The 15,776-nt window shown below is 39.4% G+C and overlaps 1 long non-coding RNA gene across 1 annotated transcript in view; it reads left to right on the plus strand.

Annotated features, from left to right (window-relative positions):
* Positions 1-15,776, plus strand: part of LOC140908196 (uncharacterized) — a 565,973-nt gene that overhangs the window by 70,923 nt on the left and 479,274 nt on the right. The window contains exon 2 of the long non-coding RNA XR_012157800.2: positions 2,489-2,668. This is a non-coding gene — a long non-coding RNA (uncharacterized LOC140908196). The remainder of the gene's footprint in view (positions 1-2,488; positions 2,669-15,776) is intronic.

Here is a 15,776-nt window from a genome sequence, read left to right on the forward strand (position 1 = left end):
TTTTGAGCACAGTTAGCATGACTCCCCTCCTCCCCCAGTCTCTAGTTTGAATTAAGTGGTGTTTTATCGTCTGGTTAGCTGACCCATCAGGAGATTGTGGCAGTTTTGGGGAGCAGCTGCTTCTTTTGTTCCTGCTCCTTGGCTCTGGCTTCTGCGTGGAGCAGAGGCTACCTCAGTGGGTCCCATTGACCATACAAGACCCCAAACTAGAACCCAGCTGATGGGACTCTCTAAAATATCCTTGGACGTACCACATTTCAGATGCTGGACTAGACCCTTACTGGTGCATCCCAGCTGGAGAGACTTCATACAAGTCCCTGATTGTATTTTGCATTTAAAAAAAAATTATAAGTGAATATAGTGCTTATGAAAGGTGATGGATGGAGCTGGCCAGAGTAACTTTTGAGGTTTTGAAATTTTTTATTTCATATTGGAATCAGAACAAAACCTTTTGACTGTTTTCATGAAAATGGAATTGTCAAAATCTCTGATTTTTGGATCAAAACCTGAATTTTTTGATATGTATGTGGCCTGGTGGTGAAAGTACTGGCTTGGAATGTGAGAAACCCCCGGTTTGATTCCTGCTCTGGCTTTTTCACAGCTGTTTTCACCCAAGAGACATAGGTGTTGGAATTAGGGGTACAGGGTGTGCTGCTGCATCCCCTGTCTTGAAGTGGTTTCCATCATATACAGGGTTTACAGTTTGGCTTTCAGCACTATGAGTCTCGGCACCCCCACTATACAAATTGTTCCAGCACCTCTGCCCCATATCACTCTGAACCAGGCAGAGTTGAGTCTTTCATATCCCAGGTCAGTGCCTTAAACTCCAGGCTTGTGTGTGTGAGTGAAAGAGAGACTTCTCTGCCTCTCTTCCTTACAAAAACTTTGTCAAAAGTGATGTCTCCACTAAATGTGTTGGCTTTTAAATGGCGCATTTGGACAAAATTTCATTTCGTCAAAAATGTTCTGAGCAGCTCTAGCAATGATTTAATTTTGTTGAAGACCCAGATTTTCTATTTAATCACAGAATAGGAACAGCAGTGGCAACAATAGTGCAAGCTTCCCTAATTTAAGCCTAATGTGAAGGATGCCGCTGGGGGATGAAAGGCTAGTATGGTCATGTTCGATCCTTGTTATCTTTGCTGAAGTATTAAGGCTTCTAACAACGTTACTAGGTGGGATGGATGAGATGCAGGCATGTCTTCAAGAAGCTAAACTGAGACCACAGTCCACCTGTGCATATTTTTATGTTCTTGCTTATAAAATTATTTCTAAAAGTTATTTTAAAAAACCTCTTTGAATGAAGGTGGGGTGGGAGAGGCAAAATGGTGGATACAGTAAAAATGTTAAAACCTGGAAATGAGCAGAATGCCCTCCCATAAGGAATAATCCCTTTAAAAATACTTTGGACCTGATAGAGCACAGACTTAAACAGATGCACAAAAAAGGGAGTGTATAAAAGGACCCTCCCCGCTCTTGAGCTCCCATGATGGGGACTGGATGAAATTCTGCTCAGGAGCAGGCATTGTACCTGCTTGCACTGGCTACCTGAAAGGTCCCTGATCCTGCTGTCCTTCTCCATGAAGCCCCCAGAGCTCTGCACAGTGAATGCATACTGCACTCATTACAAAGCTGTCGGAGCTGCCTAGTGTCTCCTTCCCAGAAGGAATTCTGGGAAAGTTATTCAGATTTCATGTGAGTTCTCCCATTGCAACATGGTTGCTCCACTGCAATCCTGGTTTTAAACGCCAGAATCTAGTCCTTAAGAGTTAACATTGCAGATCTTTGAAATTTCAGATTTCTGTACCAATATTACTTAAATAGGTCACCTGTGTTATTTCACTGATGGCAGAGGCTCCCCTTCGCTTTGTCATTTCTAACATTTATCTTCCTAACCAATACTTGATTGGATCATGAGTTTGTCTTTTTAGCTAAGACTTATAAATGTATTTTGGAAAGCCATAAAATGAGCTTTCACATGTTTAAATATTCTTACTTGGTACTTTCCAAAACAATGTGAAGTTCAGGTGTTGAGTGGCAGCATTGCATTTTGATATGTTGTATTACCAAATGTGTAACTTTTTAAAGGAGAGCCACCTGATATTCAGTACTAAAGAACAGCTCCTGCTTTCGCTGATTTTATAAATAAAATCCATTGAAGCAGAGAGAGATCTGGGGAAGGATGGAAATAATTACTTCGTAGCTAAAGCTGCAAGATCTTAGTTTTATTGTGGAGCATGTGTTGCCTAAAAAGCATGTAACATGACATTGGTTCCTGTCAGATTCTATCAAACAACACAACATTTCATAGCCTCCAAGAGCTGATACTTTTTTATGTACTTCACCAGTAAACAAAGAATAGCAATTTTTTTTTTAATTGGGCGGGGGGGAAAGAAACCTGCCTTGGATACATTCTTATGGTATACATAACCCTCCCCCTGGCTGCTTATATTTTTATCCTTGATGGATTTCTTTTTTACTATTTCAGAGCGATGAACATATATGGCTGTTTCTATTCGTGCTGGTGTATTTTCAGCGATGCCTGTCAACATCCACCAGAGAGCAGGGCAGCTCCAATACCCACATCTTTTATGCTGTGGAAATCAATGGGGACAGCAACATAGCCAGCTTCCTGACCAAACAACATGGATTGCAGTTCATTTCAAAGGTCAGCGCATATTTAAACTTGCTTCATTACTCCCCCCTTTATACTTGAGATTTTCATTTTTTTAAAATCAGTTTACCAAGAGGTTCCTTTAGAGACAGAAAAATGAAAGTGCTGAGTCCTATTTTCATTTGGGGATATCAAGCTTTTTATCAAATTATAGAGGTGGTGTTTCAGAATATTTCATATCTGATCAGAAGGAAAATCCAAAAATAATTTTCTCTTTATTCAGGAGTCTTTCAGGCAGTAGGACTGTTTTATTTATTACTTAATATTGTGCCCTAGTCAATCATTTTGAATTCAGACAGGAAAATAGAATTTTTATTTTTAAAGAAAAAACCTAAGGAAAAATATGATTAGAATAAAGTAGGGTTTTTTTTTTTAAAGCAAAAAATGTCTCAGTGCTTCCTCTGCTAAACATTTAATGTTGTTTTTTTTAATCACAGCACATGAAAATGAGAGAGTACATTAACAAAGCATCTTACAGATGCAGATTACAAGGCACTGTAACTCCTGAGTATTTGTTCAACAATATTTACCTTTCAGCTTTCAGAATCTTGGCTTTCTAATACAATCAAGTACACTTCCATTTTTTTTCAAACCAAACCTCTGTGTGGGTGGGTGGGTGTATGTGCACACGCGTGTGCACACACACACACACACACACTCTGCATGTATCATATATATTCTGTGTATTTTGTGTATATACACACTGAATTTAGTCTCATTTTAATTTTCTATCTGAAGAAGGCAGTTTCTAAATCTCAGATAAACTCCCTTATATACTAGCCCAGGGCAACTCCATGAGTTACTTTAATGTACATGAGATATACCTCAGGGACACATTTTTAGATTTTTACTGTATTTCTGTTAAAGAAATACCTTATTTATGTAAGTTAGTTTAAAAACAGATTACAAAGAAGATTTAACCTGATAATAGTACCTTCCGTCAGTTGATCTGAAAGCCCTTTGCAAATCTTATTGAATTAAGCCTCCCAACATTCCTGCCATTATCATCTCCATTTCTCGGACATGAAAGGCTGATGCACAAGAAGCTGTGACATGTCCAAGATCTACACAGGAAGTCTGTGGCAATGTGATGAATGGAATACACATTTCTTGATTTTTTTTTCCCCCCCCCCCAATCCTGTATTTAGGCCACAAGACCTTATCCTATGAGAGCATAATTAGCTTGTTGTGAGGGAGAAATACCTTGTGTGGTATCTTAACTGCTAGCACTGACTTCCTGTCCCATTTATGAATAGTGTTGGTGGGCTCTGAGGGGAGTTGTATGCAGTTTTTTTTCCAAGCAGAGAAGTGGTGGCTGTGACGCAGGTTTTATAATGAAGTGCTATAGCATTCTACAGTAATGATTCACAACCCAGTGGGTTATAATCCTGAATATGTATAATAAATAGTGGTTGAGCAGAGTTTGTGGCTACTACTCTAACATTCTTTTTAATAAGAGATGATTTCAAGAATGGAGGTGGAGACTTGGGAAGGCATTTGTGTGAAAAGGGGTCTCTCTTAAGCTTTGACTGCGATACAGAGGAGAACTAGGGTTGGGGGAACAGATAATTTTCCTTCTTTGCCATTGAAATGATCTACAAGTAATATACTGATCACATTTTTTATAGAATGTACAATTTGGGCACATTTTTATTTACAGTTGGGTTATTGGAGGTTGTTTCAGTAGTATAACAAAGAAAATCACAGTAACTGTCCTGGGTTCTGTAATATTTATCCAGCAAAAAGCCTTTCTTATTACCAAGATTGTGAATAAGAGAAGCAACAGGGTAGAAAGGGAAAAGCTAGGAGGTTTCTTCTGTCTACTCTCCTTATTTCTGACTTACAACCTGTTGTATAAGCAGCAGCTACCTTTCTTAGCATTCTCATTTCAAATGTGAAGAAGGAAGCCACTCTGGTATTTAGAGCTTATGGTCCTTAAAGCCATGAGGAGCACTTGTATAGTCTTAAAGATTCAAATATGAGTAAGCTTAATATTTTTTTCAAACTTTGTGTTGGCTTGTAATAAGCTTACAGTATGTGCTGTGTGATAAGACTGGATGATGCTAAAACATGTATTTGAAAAAGAAATGCCAAAAGGAGCTTGGGAAAACTTGCTGTAGCTGAAATGTCTGAGAGGTATTATTTTTATTTAAGTTTTTGTTGCCCTGATGTTTTAGGCTTCACTTCAGCAAACTGTTAAAACATGTTTCTTAAGTCCATCCCCATTCAGCAAAGCATGTGGCTAAATCTCATGGAAGTAAATGGGATTTAATCATGTACTTAAAGTCAAGCAAGAGTTTTACTAGATATGGGTGGACTGCTGAATTGGGCCTTTAGTTAAAATGGAGTCATATAAAAAGACTAACTTTAACAAATGAAAATGTTGTCTTATAAATATGCTGCTGCTCTCCACAGGAAACAGGCTCTTGTGGAAATGGTAATTTTTTGCAACTGACATCCTTGCTTTAGCATGTTAGCTAGTTGCAATTCACAGTTACAATTTGAAAGCATAATCCCCCTTCGGCATAAACGTATGCACTTGCTATGATATGGTGAATAAAGAAAGTGTGTTAACTGTTACTTTGGAGTACTTCCTCTCATTAAATGTCTTTTCTTATTAATATGCAGATATATAGCAGCACAATAGGAAAATTAGAGCTACCTACACAAAAGGTTAGACTAGACACTGAAATGCACTTGTTCAAAGTGTAACTCTCAAATGTCATTTATTTTATTAAACCCAAAGCATAAAACTCAGCAGTTTTTAAAAACACTTTTAGATTTCAAATTGTTCAATAGTTAATTTAAGAAGAAAAAAGGAGAAAGAGAAATTATAATGCTATTCTAAGTTTTAAAAGCATTTCTCTAAGAGCAAGACTGCTGGCATAAAGTTCCTGTAATTAAAACACTCATTAAACACTGTGAAGATACCCCCAGAGCCCTATGTAGAAGATTCTCAACAGTTCTAACATAACCAAAATATTTTGCAAAACATCACTCACTTTGGTTGTGAATTTTGCATATTAAGGTGATAACGCTGCACTCTATAAATATTAAAGTTGTTTGATATTAAAGACACATGCATCATAAAGGGTACATCAGTATTGTGTGTGTTGGGGTTCTTTTACATTCGAGGGAGTTCAATCCTTTTATTTTTATTGTTGTTGTAGTATAGAATTCACATTGTTGTGGGTGTTTTGTCTCTGATTTTATTTGCTGCCAAAAAGACTTCCTATTGCAATGTTAAGTTACAGGAACTGAAGGTGCAGTGGCAGGCACTTGATGTTAATTTCTTGTTTTGATCCTTGCAATTTAAGAATGAAGTTGTGCAGAGGCTACAAACTCTGAATTGGTTATCTTAAAGGTGAAAGTAAGGAAACTCTTTAAAAGTAGTATGAATGCTAGCTGTGGTCAACAAATAATTGTTTTAAATTATTTTACAATGTGGCTAATCCAGCCCCCATTATGTCAACTGCAAATTCCCCATTAGCTTCAATTGGATGAGGATCTGGCCCATTGTATAGGCACACTGAGGTTTCTGTACTGTTTGACTCGATTCACAAATGTCACTAGTAAATAGCACGAGACCTATGCAAACCATTCAAAATGAAACCTTGAAACCAGATGAGTCACCTTTTTTGTTTGGAATTTCAAACTCCCCAATGTATTGTGATCCTATCTTTTACTATACTTACTGTCTTTGTTTTCTGGAGCCAGCAAAATGAGGGGATTATGTGAAATGCTTGCCCCAAATCAGCATATTCTGATGCCAGCTACAGAGGTGCTGGATCTGTTGTGAAAGGGATTTTAATCAGAAACCACTACAATTGAGATTTTTAGCAAACTAATTGAAACCTGATGTTTTTGGAACAGATCAGTTGAAACTAACCTGTTTCTCTGGCATTTTAAGAAATGTAGGGGTTTGTGTGACTTTAAAATTCCAAGTGGAACTAGAAGAGTTGGGAATTGGTGCAAATCAGACTTACTAAAAATAATCAGCAAAATATGTGGGAATGAAAGCTGGCAAATGTATTACAACTGTTTTAAAGTCTTGTTATTACTTCCTAAAATTAAAAACTGTATGTGTGAGATACATTAGCCATGTAATACTGATGAGTTTGATTACTTAATGCAGAAAATCTTGTTTTAATCTGCTGCTCTTTGAAAGTGTTGATCTATTTAGCAGTAAACTACTCAGTGTAGTATATTCTTGAGATGGAGAGCATTAAGATGAATTGTACCTGGGACACTTTTTTTTTTTTTTTTGCTAAACCTACTCCAGGGCACGTCTAGCCCAGATATATTTATGGGTATATTGCAAACTTATGTTAAAATTATTTTATACTGGTGATTCCAAGATGTACTGTGTATACTTTTTCCTAGGCAAAAGCTACTGAGTTATTGTAAAGTTTCAGCAAAACTTAAAATAAAGCCACAGAAAAAAGATACATAGTGTTTGGGGACTGTTTCTGGGACTTTTTGATTATTAATGCAAACTTTGAAATTCAGGGTCCCGATATTTGTCTCTATACAGTAACATCAAAAATGAACTGAGAATTGGAAATGAACTATTCTGATCAGAAGTGAAAAATGTATTGATCTGTCTGTATCTATCTGAGCAGCAAAAAAAACCAACAACCCCTTTTAATAAAAACAGGTTTAATAAAAGTACTTTATAGAAAGAAAATAGATTCCTGCATGACATTTTGACTATGCAAAATGGGGGGGAAATGTAAGTTTAGTTTTCTTTTTTTTTTCTTTTCTCTTCCTCCAGCCCAAGAAGGTTTTTTTATGGTTGAATTGCCACTTCTAATTCTGTTTTCCTGTTTCTGTATGCCTTCATTAAGCTCCTTTAGATATTTTGCAGAGCAGGCAAAACCTGATTTTTCCAAATACATTTATTTCTAAAATCTTAGTCATATTGGTGGGATATAGTATATCTTATAAACCAAAATCTAAGGAGAGGCACTTTTTTGGACAGTGAAAACATTTGCTCATTCCTAACCTCTGGCCTTCTAGAGTCTAGCGAAGGGCACATACTAAAATGCTTCAATCCACTGTAAGGCAAGAACTCAGAATAAGAGGTTTCATGATGAAAGCTGGAGTTACACTCAACTGTGAGAACCTGAACCAAGAGACTGCTCCTCATTGCCATGTCCCCCGTGTGCAATAAAAATGTGTTTTAACCTTTAATTAAAGTCTAGTACTTGAAACAAAATGAGTCTTTTTTTTTTTTTGTAGGATGCACATGGTAGTTTGTGCTAAAATTCAAACACAGGGTCTATAGCCAGGATCATTTGCTCACTGCAATTAAGGCTCATGAAGCAAGCATTGACTGTCTGAATGCATCACATAGAGACGCATTACCGGTGCTCATTGTCAAAATGCTCCTTCAGAGCCTCCCTGATTTGAATAGCCACCTGCTGAGCCCCTCTAATTGCCCTCGTCTCTAGCTGCTCAAAATCAGCAGCCTGATGATCCATCTCTGGGCTCCCCCTTCACTTTGCAAATGTTATGCAGAGCACAGCAGGTTGCTATGACCAACAGAATATTTTTCTCCTTGAGGTCTAACCTGCCAAAAAAGCAGCACCAGCGACCTTTTAATCTGCCTAAGGCTCATTCAACAGTCATTCGACACTTGCCTCGCCTGTTGTTGAAGCGCTTCTTGCTGCTGTCTAGGTTCCTGGTGTAAGGCTTCATGAGCCACAGGAGCAAGGGGTAGGCGGAGTCTCCCAGGATCACTGTGTGCATTTGCACATCCCCCATTGGAATCTTCTGGTTTGGAGAGAAAGTTCCAGCGTGCAGCTTGCTATATAGTCCAGTGTTCCTAAAGATGCATGCATCATGAACTTTCTGTGACCAACCTGAATTGATGTCAGTGAAATGGCCCTGGTGATCTACCGGAGCCTGCAAGACCATGGAGAATTAGTATGTCAACTGAAAGGGTTCTGTTGCAGGATGGTCTGGGGCCAAAATCGGTATATGCATGCCATTTAGTGCCCTGCTGTAGTTAGGGAATCCCATTACTGCAAATCCATCAATTATTTCCTGCAAATTACCCAGAGTCATAGTCCTTCATAGCAGGAGGCAATTAATGGCCCTGCACAGTTGCATCACCACAACCTACACAGCAGTCTGGAGTTGCCAGCTTCCGCACAGTGATCACCACTTGCTTTTCCACTGTAAGGGCAGCTCTCATTATGGTATCCTTGTGCCACAGGGCAGGGGTGAGCTCCACACACAGTTCCAGGAAGGTGGCTTTGTGCATCCGAAAATTCTGCAGTCGCTGCATCATCCCATACATGCATAATGATGCAATTCTACCACTCAGTGCTTGTTTCCTGAGCCCAGTACTGGTGGTCCACTGTGTGCAGCTGCAATCATGAATTGTTTCTTTCTATTGGTCACAGCAGGGCTCTACAGATTCACTTTGTTTCACCAGACTGGTCAGCTGTTCAGGATCCATGCTTTCAGACAGAAATGGCAGGTGCATGGTTTACAGGAGCTGTTTAAAGACTGGGCCAAAGCAAAGTCAGAAGCCCCAGGGAATGATGGGATGGAAAGAACTGCATCGTGGAACAGGGAAGCATGTCCCCATGATGCCATGCAATCCATTCCCAGCTCTCCCAGCAGCAGTGAGTTGCACCAGTGGAATAGCTACCCATGATGCAACAAGCTCTCTGTCGATGCACGAGCACTGAGTCTGGATGTGCTGCACCGACACAAGGAGCATTGTACAGGTGTGTACAACCGATGTAATTAAAGCGGCATATGGTCATTGAGGTAACTTAAGTCAACTTATCTCTGTAGTGTAGAAGGCCTAAGAGAAAGTTTAAAAAAAAAAAAGCATCTAGAAGCAGTTAATTGTTTATGTACCACCAACTTTATCTTCAGGACATGATTTTTGATCTCACATATGTCTTTTAGTTGTTTGTTTTACAGAAACACCAATGTCTTGCAGCATTGTGATCAGAATTGAGCTCTTAGGCTGTACTGAAATATCATTTTATTTTATGTGCTGGAGTAATAGTAAATTCCAGCTGTGGAATCTGGATTCCTCCAGAGGGGAAGAGGTGAGACTAAGGGTATATCTATACGACAAGTTCTACAGCAGCACAGCTATGCCACTGTAGTGTAGACACTTGCTACAGTGACAAAAAAGGGGGGTTTTCCATCACTATAGTAAATTCATACCCTTGAGAGGCAATATCTAGGTCAGCAGAAGAATTCTTCTGTCAACCTAGTAGTTACACCGAGGCTTAGGTCAGCTTAACTACATCTCTCAGGGCTGTGAGTGACATAGCTAGATCAACATATTTTAGGTGTAGAACAGGCCTGTGAGGAAAAATAGAGACTGCTTTGCTTCAAAAGTATCTGCATAGCATAATTAGTTTACAGTTATAACACCTGATAGCTTTCATTCAAGAATCTCAAAAGCTCTTTACAAACACTAAGGCCAGGTCTACCCTACACACTTACTTCGGTATAACTATGTCACACAGGGTATGAAAAATCCATGCAGTCATACCAACCTTAACCCCCTGTGTAGACAGCATTAGATCAGCAGGAGAGCTTCTCCCCCTGACATAGCTACTGCCCCTCATGAAGGTGGAGTTGTTAAGCCAATGGAAGAGCTCTCTCCCATCATCTTAAACCATCTTCATCAGAAGTGCTACAGCGATGCAGCTGCGCTAATGAAAGTTTGTAGCGTAGACTGCCCTAAGCTTTCAAAACCCTGTTGATATTGTTACAGCCATTTTACAGATGTTTAAATTGAGGCACAGACAAATGAGTTTTGCAAGCCATACAGCAATTTAGTAACAAATTCAGGAGTAGAACCCAGGAGCCCAGTTCCCTTGTTTTCCGCTTTCACTGTTGACAGATGCATTGAAGGTTGTGAGGTGCTCAGATACATGACTAGCTGTGCTAATAAAAACAAATAATAGTGGTGATGGGGGACCACATAAGTACATTAGATATATAGGACTTGATGGTCAATGGTGGAAATGAAAGACAAGAGGAGTTGTTGGGAGGGGGCTAAGATAAAGCTGTGAACAACTGTATTACAATAATAGCAGCAGAGCACTGAGAATGGATTTTCCCTTTGAACTGTTCAGATAGTTTGGTGCGCTGACCCAGAAGTACTGAAATGACAACCTCATGATGGCAGGACAGTTGACATAACAGTATTATTAATATGGGGCATATCATGAACCACTTGTTATAATCATTTCTAGGTAATTGTTAATATTAGATTAAACTTGTGCACCCTATTAAAATTAATGCTCCAAATTGTTTCCCCCCTGCATTGATTTGCACATTGATAGGTCATTCACAGAAGAGAGGCTCACCCAGGTCCCTGGCACCATCCTCTCTCCAGCTGGTGATGTTTTTCTCTGAGCCTCCAAGGTCTGTGCTGGGAAATGGAGAGAAGACTGGGCGGGTGAGGGGCCAGGTTAGAGGTGGGGATGCAAATCTTCCTACATCTAGTCCTGGGAATATTATCCAGCAGAGGAAATACAGGTGCAAGCCATAACTTAATATTTTAATCATAATAAAGAAAACCCCTCTGACATTTCCCTTCTTAACAAACTAAATACCAAGTTCCTCAACCCCTTGCAAGCAAAAGAGAAGAGATTGGCCTGGAACTGTGCCCTAAAGGAGACTTGGATCTTGATAATTTTCTCATTTAGACCTTGTCTATGCTGGTGGCGGCATGTAGGGCATGTGTAGCTACAGGTGGCAGTGAAAGGCTGTGGCAGGGCGGAGACAGCAGGGAAAGGCTTTGGCAGCTCCCTGCTTTTGGAGCGTTTCACTGCGATGAGGAAAAGCTCCAGCAATGGGACACTACACTGCTAAAAATAGCATAGATGTGGCAGGCACTGCTTGGCCATGTAGAGAGCCACGTAGGATATATACCTGGTGGATTCATGTGTGTAGGACACTCTACACTACTCACCTGAGCAGTGCCTCACTGTCTACACTGCTATTTCTACCCATGGTAGCTGGGCATGCAGAGTCTGTACTCTACATTTTACCTTAAGTGTAGATGTGCCTGTGACGTTACACTCCATATTCTTTATGGAAATATGCTTATAATATGGATATGACATAGCTGAGAAATACTTTATGTAAGATGGGTCTTGTAAGGTATCATTGGAAACGTTATGATTTACTGAATGTGATCATCCAATTTGTATGCCTGTATCATTTCTGTATCTAAAGTTAGGAATATGAACTATTGACAATGACAACTGGGTATGTACTGGGAACACACCCACCAGATGACAGGCCATCAGATTTGATGGGCCATCAGGAAGGAACAACAATACCATGAAGATACTAATCTCTCTTCCTCTTGGGAGTGTCCGGGGATGTAACTGTGACACTACAAGGTCAGGTGGTCTTGTTACCTGATACTAAACATTATCTGGGACTTCTTGTAACTTTTCACGGAAAGGGAAGGGTTATCAAGTTTGGGAAACAAAGGATTCCCACTTTATGTACATCTTATTTAAGGGTGGGGGGCAGGAGGAGGAGGAGGAGGAGGAAGGCAAACGGGATTCCTCCTCTCCGTGGCCAGTCTTCCCAGGATGAAAGACTGCTAAAGACACCTGAAGGGAAAGCAAGGGGCGGGGGGGAGGGGAGTCCAAACTGAGACAGGGGTCCAGTCTGAAAAGAAATATAACTGGAACTCTAAGCCACAGAAACTTTGCAACCTGCCTAAAATAACATTTAGGGTAAGAAATTAAATTTTGTAACCTGTTTCTTAAGTATATTGAGCTTAGCTTGCATTTGTTTTATTTGCTCAGTAATCTGCTTTGTTCTGTCTGTTATTGCTTATAGTCACTTAAAATTCCCCTGTTGTAGTTAATAAACTTATTTCTTGTTTATAACAACCGCGTGTGCACAATTCATAATTGGGGGAGAGGTAAGAGGCTGTGCATACCTTCCTCCACATTGAGGGAGGAGGCGGATTTCATAATATATCTTTGGGTTTGTACTCCCTTAAGTGGAGCCTTCCCAGAACTGATCTCAGTGTCTGTTTCATTCTGCAGTGGGATGTGGCCCTGCCTGTGTATGTGCTGGAGGAGGCTTAATAGCTTGGCTCAGCAAGACAGGTATAAAGGGTTCCCAGGCTGGCATAACAGCAGGCTCAGTGGTATCTCAGCACATCAGGTGGCATCCTAAGGGGGGCAACCCGTCACAGTGCCTTTATACCAGTGTGAGATCAGGAGAAACTCCTTTGAAATTGATGGAGTTATACCATTGTGAGTGGAGTATCGGGCCCTTGGATGCTCTCCAAGTGAATTTCAGAGCTGAGACACCTAAACAGAGCTGCTTGGCAGTAGTACCTATATGTTTGAATCTAGTTTGAGAACCTCAGCAGGTTTCAGCACGAGAAAGGGGCTGTCTCTCAGCCACAACTGAAGATGTACAAGTCTTTATTGATGTGTCAACATCTTCAACTGCATGCATATATCCTAGAGTTTAAGATGAGTATTTCTAATACTTTGTGTGTTTATTAGCACATGTATGAGAGTATTATATCACGCACATACATATTCACCTGTGCACACTTCTACTTGCACTTCTTTCAGGGGCTAGCACAGCTCCATGTGCCCTCTCTACGTGTGATTAAATATTAATTAGGCTTCTAATATAAGCACGTGAGTTCACAGGCCCAAGTGCCACATAAATAATGCATGAGGTACCCGAAGGCTTAGCCTGAAAAGCTGATTGGCCACCTTGGATTTGTATAATTATGAAGTTTCATTATTAACAGTGGAAGCAGTAGAGAGATTTGCCAAGCTTGAGGGACTTTGAAAGCATAAGCTGCCTCATTAGGGAAAAAGGGAATAAGGCATAATATGCAAACTTGTTAGCAAAAAAAAAAAAAGAATAAAAATTAAGCATAGTTCTTTAACAGGAGTATTGTGTGTGTAAATATTTTTAAGTGTATGGAAAGATTAAAAATCAGATCTGAGAGGTCTCTACCTTTTTAAACAATTTCCTTTTATTTGGAAGAAGCTTTGCTTCAAAGCATTTGTTCTCAATATAAAACAATCTTTAATATTTTACTGAAAAATCCACAGGTAGCTTAATGGGCTCTGCAAAGTGAATGGTACGGAGGTGAGAGAGAATGAACACAGTCCAGGGTTCTTGCTAGAGTGTGTGTTGTGCATGCAATTAAATCTCAAGGTCAAACAATTTACAGACAATTACTTTTCTAACATCTCCAGAAATGCCTGCTTACACGTCTTTAATTTTAAATGATACTGATATTCCAATTCTCCCCAAAGGTTAATGCTGACTAAATCCAGCTGTGACCTGACACGATGCGACAGCACAGTGCCTAATTATCCTCTGGATAGTCATTACTTTAAACCATTAAAGGAATAGGCTGAGAGGAAGATTTAGGACCCTGAAAAAATGTTATCCTGACTTCTTCTTTCTTGAAGATGGGATGGGCTGAAAAATAAAATCTTGCTAAATGTTAGCCATTTGCTTTGATGGCAGAAAATTGTTCATCCCACTCTTCTTTTTCTTTTTTTTTAACAGGTTAAATTGCTAACTAGTTCATTTTATCCATTGCCTATGGCTGGCGCTAAATGTCAGTGACAAATTTTGTTCTTGTCTTGAAGAATGAATTAAGTTATGCACAAAAGCTATCGTGCTCTTTTTAAGATGAGTGAATTGCAGAGGGAAAAAAGTTGCTCTTTTGAAAAAAGGATTGTTTCGATTAAAGGCCTTTTCTATTGTAGCAGAAGACAGGTAGTAGTTTAAGATAATTCCAACGGTTACCTCCCACTGAGGCTGCAAAAGGCTCCTTTACTAAAAATTTCTTTAAGAGCACTTCTTTAAGAGCAGATTATATAGCATGATTATTATCATAAGGCCATTTGAGACAGTAAGGGAAAAAACAATGATAGAAAACGGCAACTATTATTCATTAATTGAGTGAAAACTCTTTTTCTCCGTCTGTAGGGTCAGCATTCCATCACTATCACGCAAACCTTTATGTGGTATACTGCAATAGTAATTTTTAAAAAATGACAAGTATTTTCTGCCAAATGTTGATAAGAGAGAACAGTGCATTCAGCAGTTTGTATTTGGAAGACCTGGCACAGATTTCACAATCCATCTAGTTTTAGTTGTTTGGCACTGGTGCTACCCCTCATCTCTGAGTAAATAAAGTATCTAAGAATGATTGTTAACATCATATTGCTTGAAAGTCTAAACTGGTTTACTGTCCTCAGGCTAAACCTAAGGGAATTTCTACATATTCTTATTTTACTGGGGTTTTTTTCATGTGGAGTATGTCTCTTTATTTGAAAATCCAAAGAGTGCTTAGAGTTAAGACTAGACTCTGCATCAGAATACTGGTACAATGGGCTTTCTGAAAACTCAACATTCATCACCCCAGGCATGTGCAATAATTCCAGTATCCTCCTATACTTACGAATACAGCGACCCTGCACTGCAAACACAGCAGAGTGGCAACATTATTATTTGCATTATGATAGTGCCTATAAGTCCCAAGTATGATCAGGGCCTCAACGTTCTAGGAGCTGTACAAATATACAGTAAGACAGAGTTCGTGCCCGGAAGCTTTTAATGGCATCAACCGATTTTTTAGTAGAAAATTTCCTACCCTCAGTGTGTGCAGAAATGTTTTTACTGTTACCCACTCCAGGGAATGATTGGATACATATTTTGTGTGATATATGCTGATCTCAATGCACTTAATACATCCATAATTTGAGTTAGTTCTGTAATTTCTGCACATTGAGATGAAAACTTAAATGAAAATCCAATGATTAGTTATGTGCCCAATCAACCTACAGATACATCTGATCCTATCTTTAACCCTTATGACAGGTGGAGCTCACAGCAACAAGGGCTGGGTTCAATATCTAGGGGTTTGTTTTTAATAATACAACACAGAACCAGCTCAAGCCCCTACCCAGTAACCTAGAAAAATTACACACCACCCCTGGGTGCCTCTAAGAGGCAATACTTCCTCTCTCGTAAACACTGAGTGTGTATAGAAAAGAAACTTTAATAAAAAGGGGAAAGTAATCTGTAATTTGGGAAAATG

Source organism: Lepidochelys kempii, chromosome 3 (genome assembly GCF_965140285.1).
Source record: "Lepidochelys kempii isolate rLepKem1 chromosome 3, rLepKem1.hap1, whole genome shotgun sequence".
Taxonomy (NCBI): Eukaryota; Metazoa; Chordata; order Testudines; family Cheloniidae; genus Lepidochelys; species Lepidochelys kempii.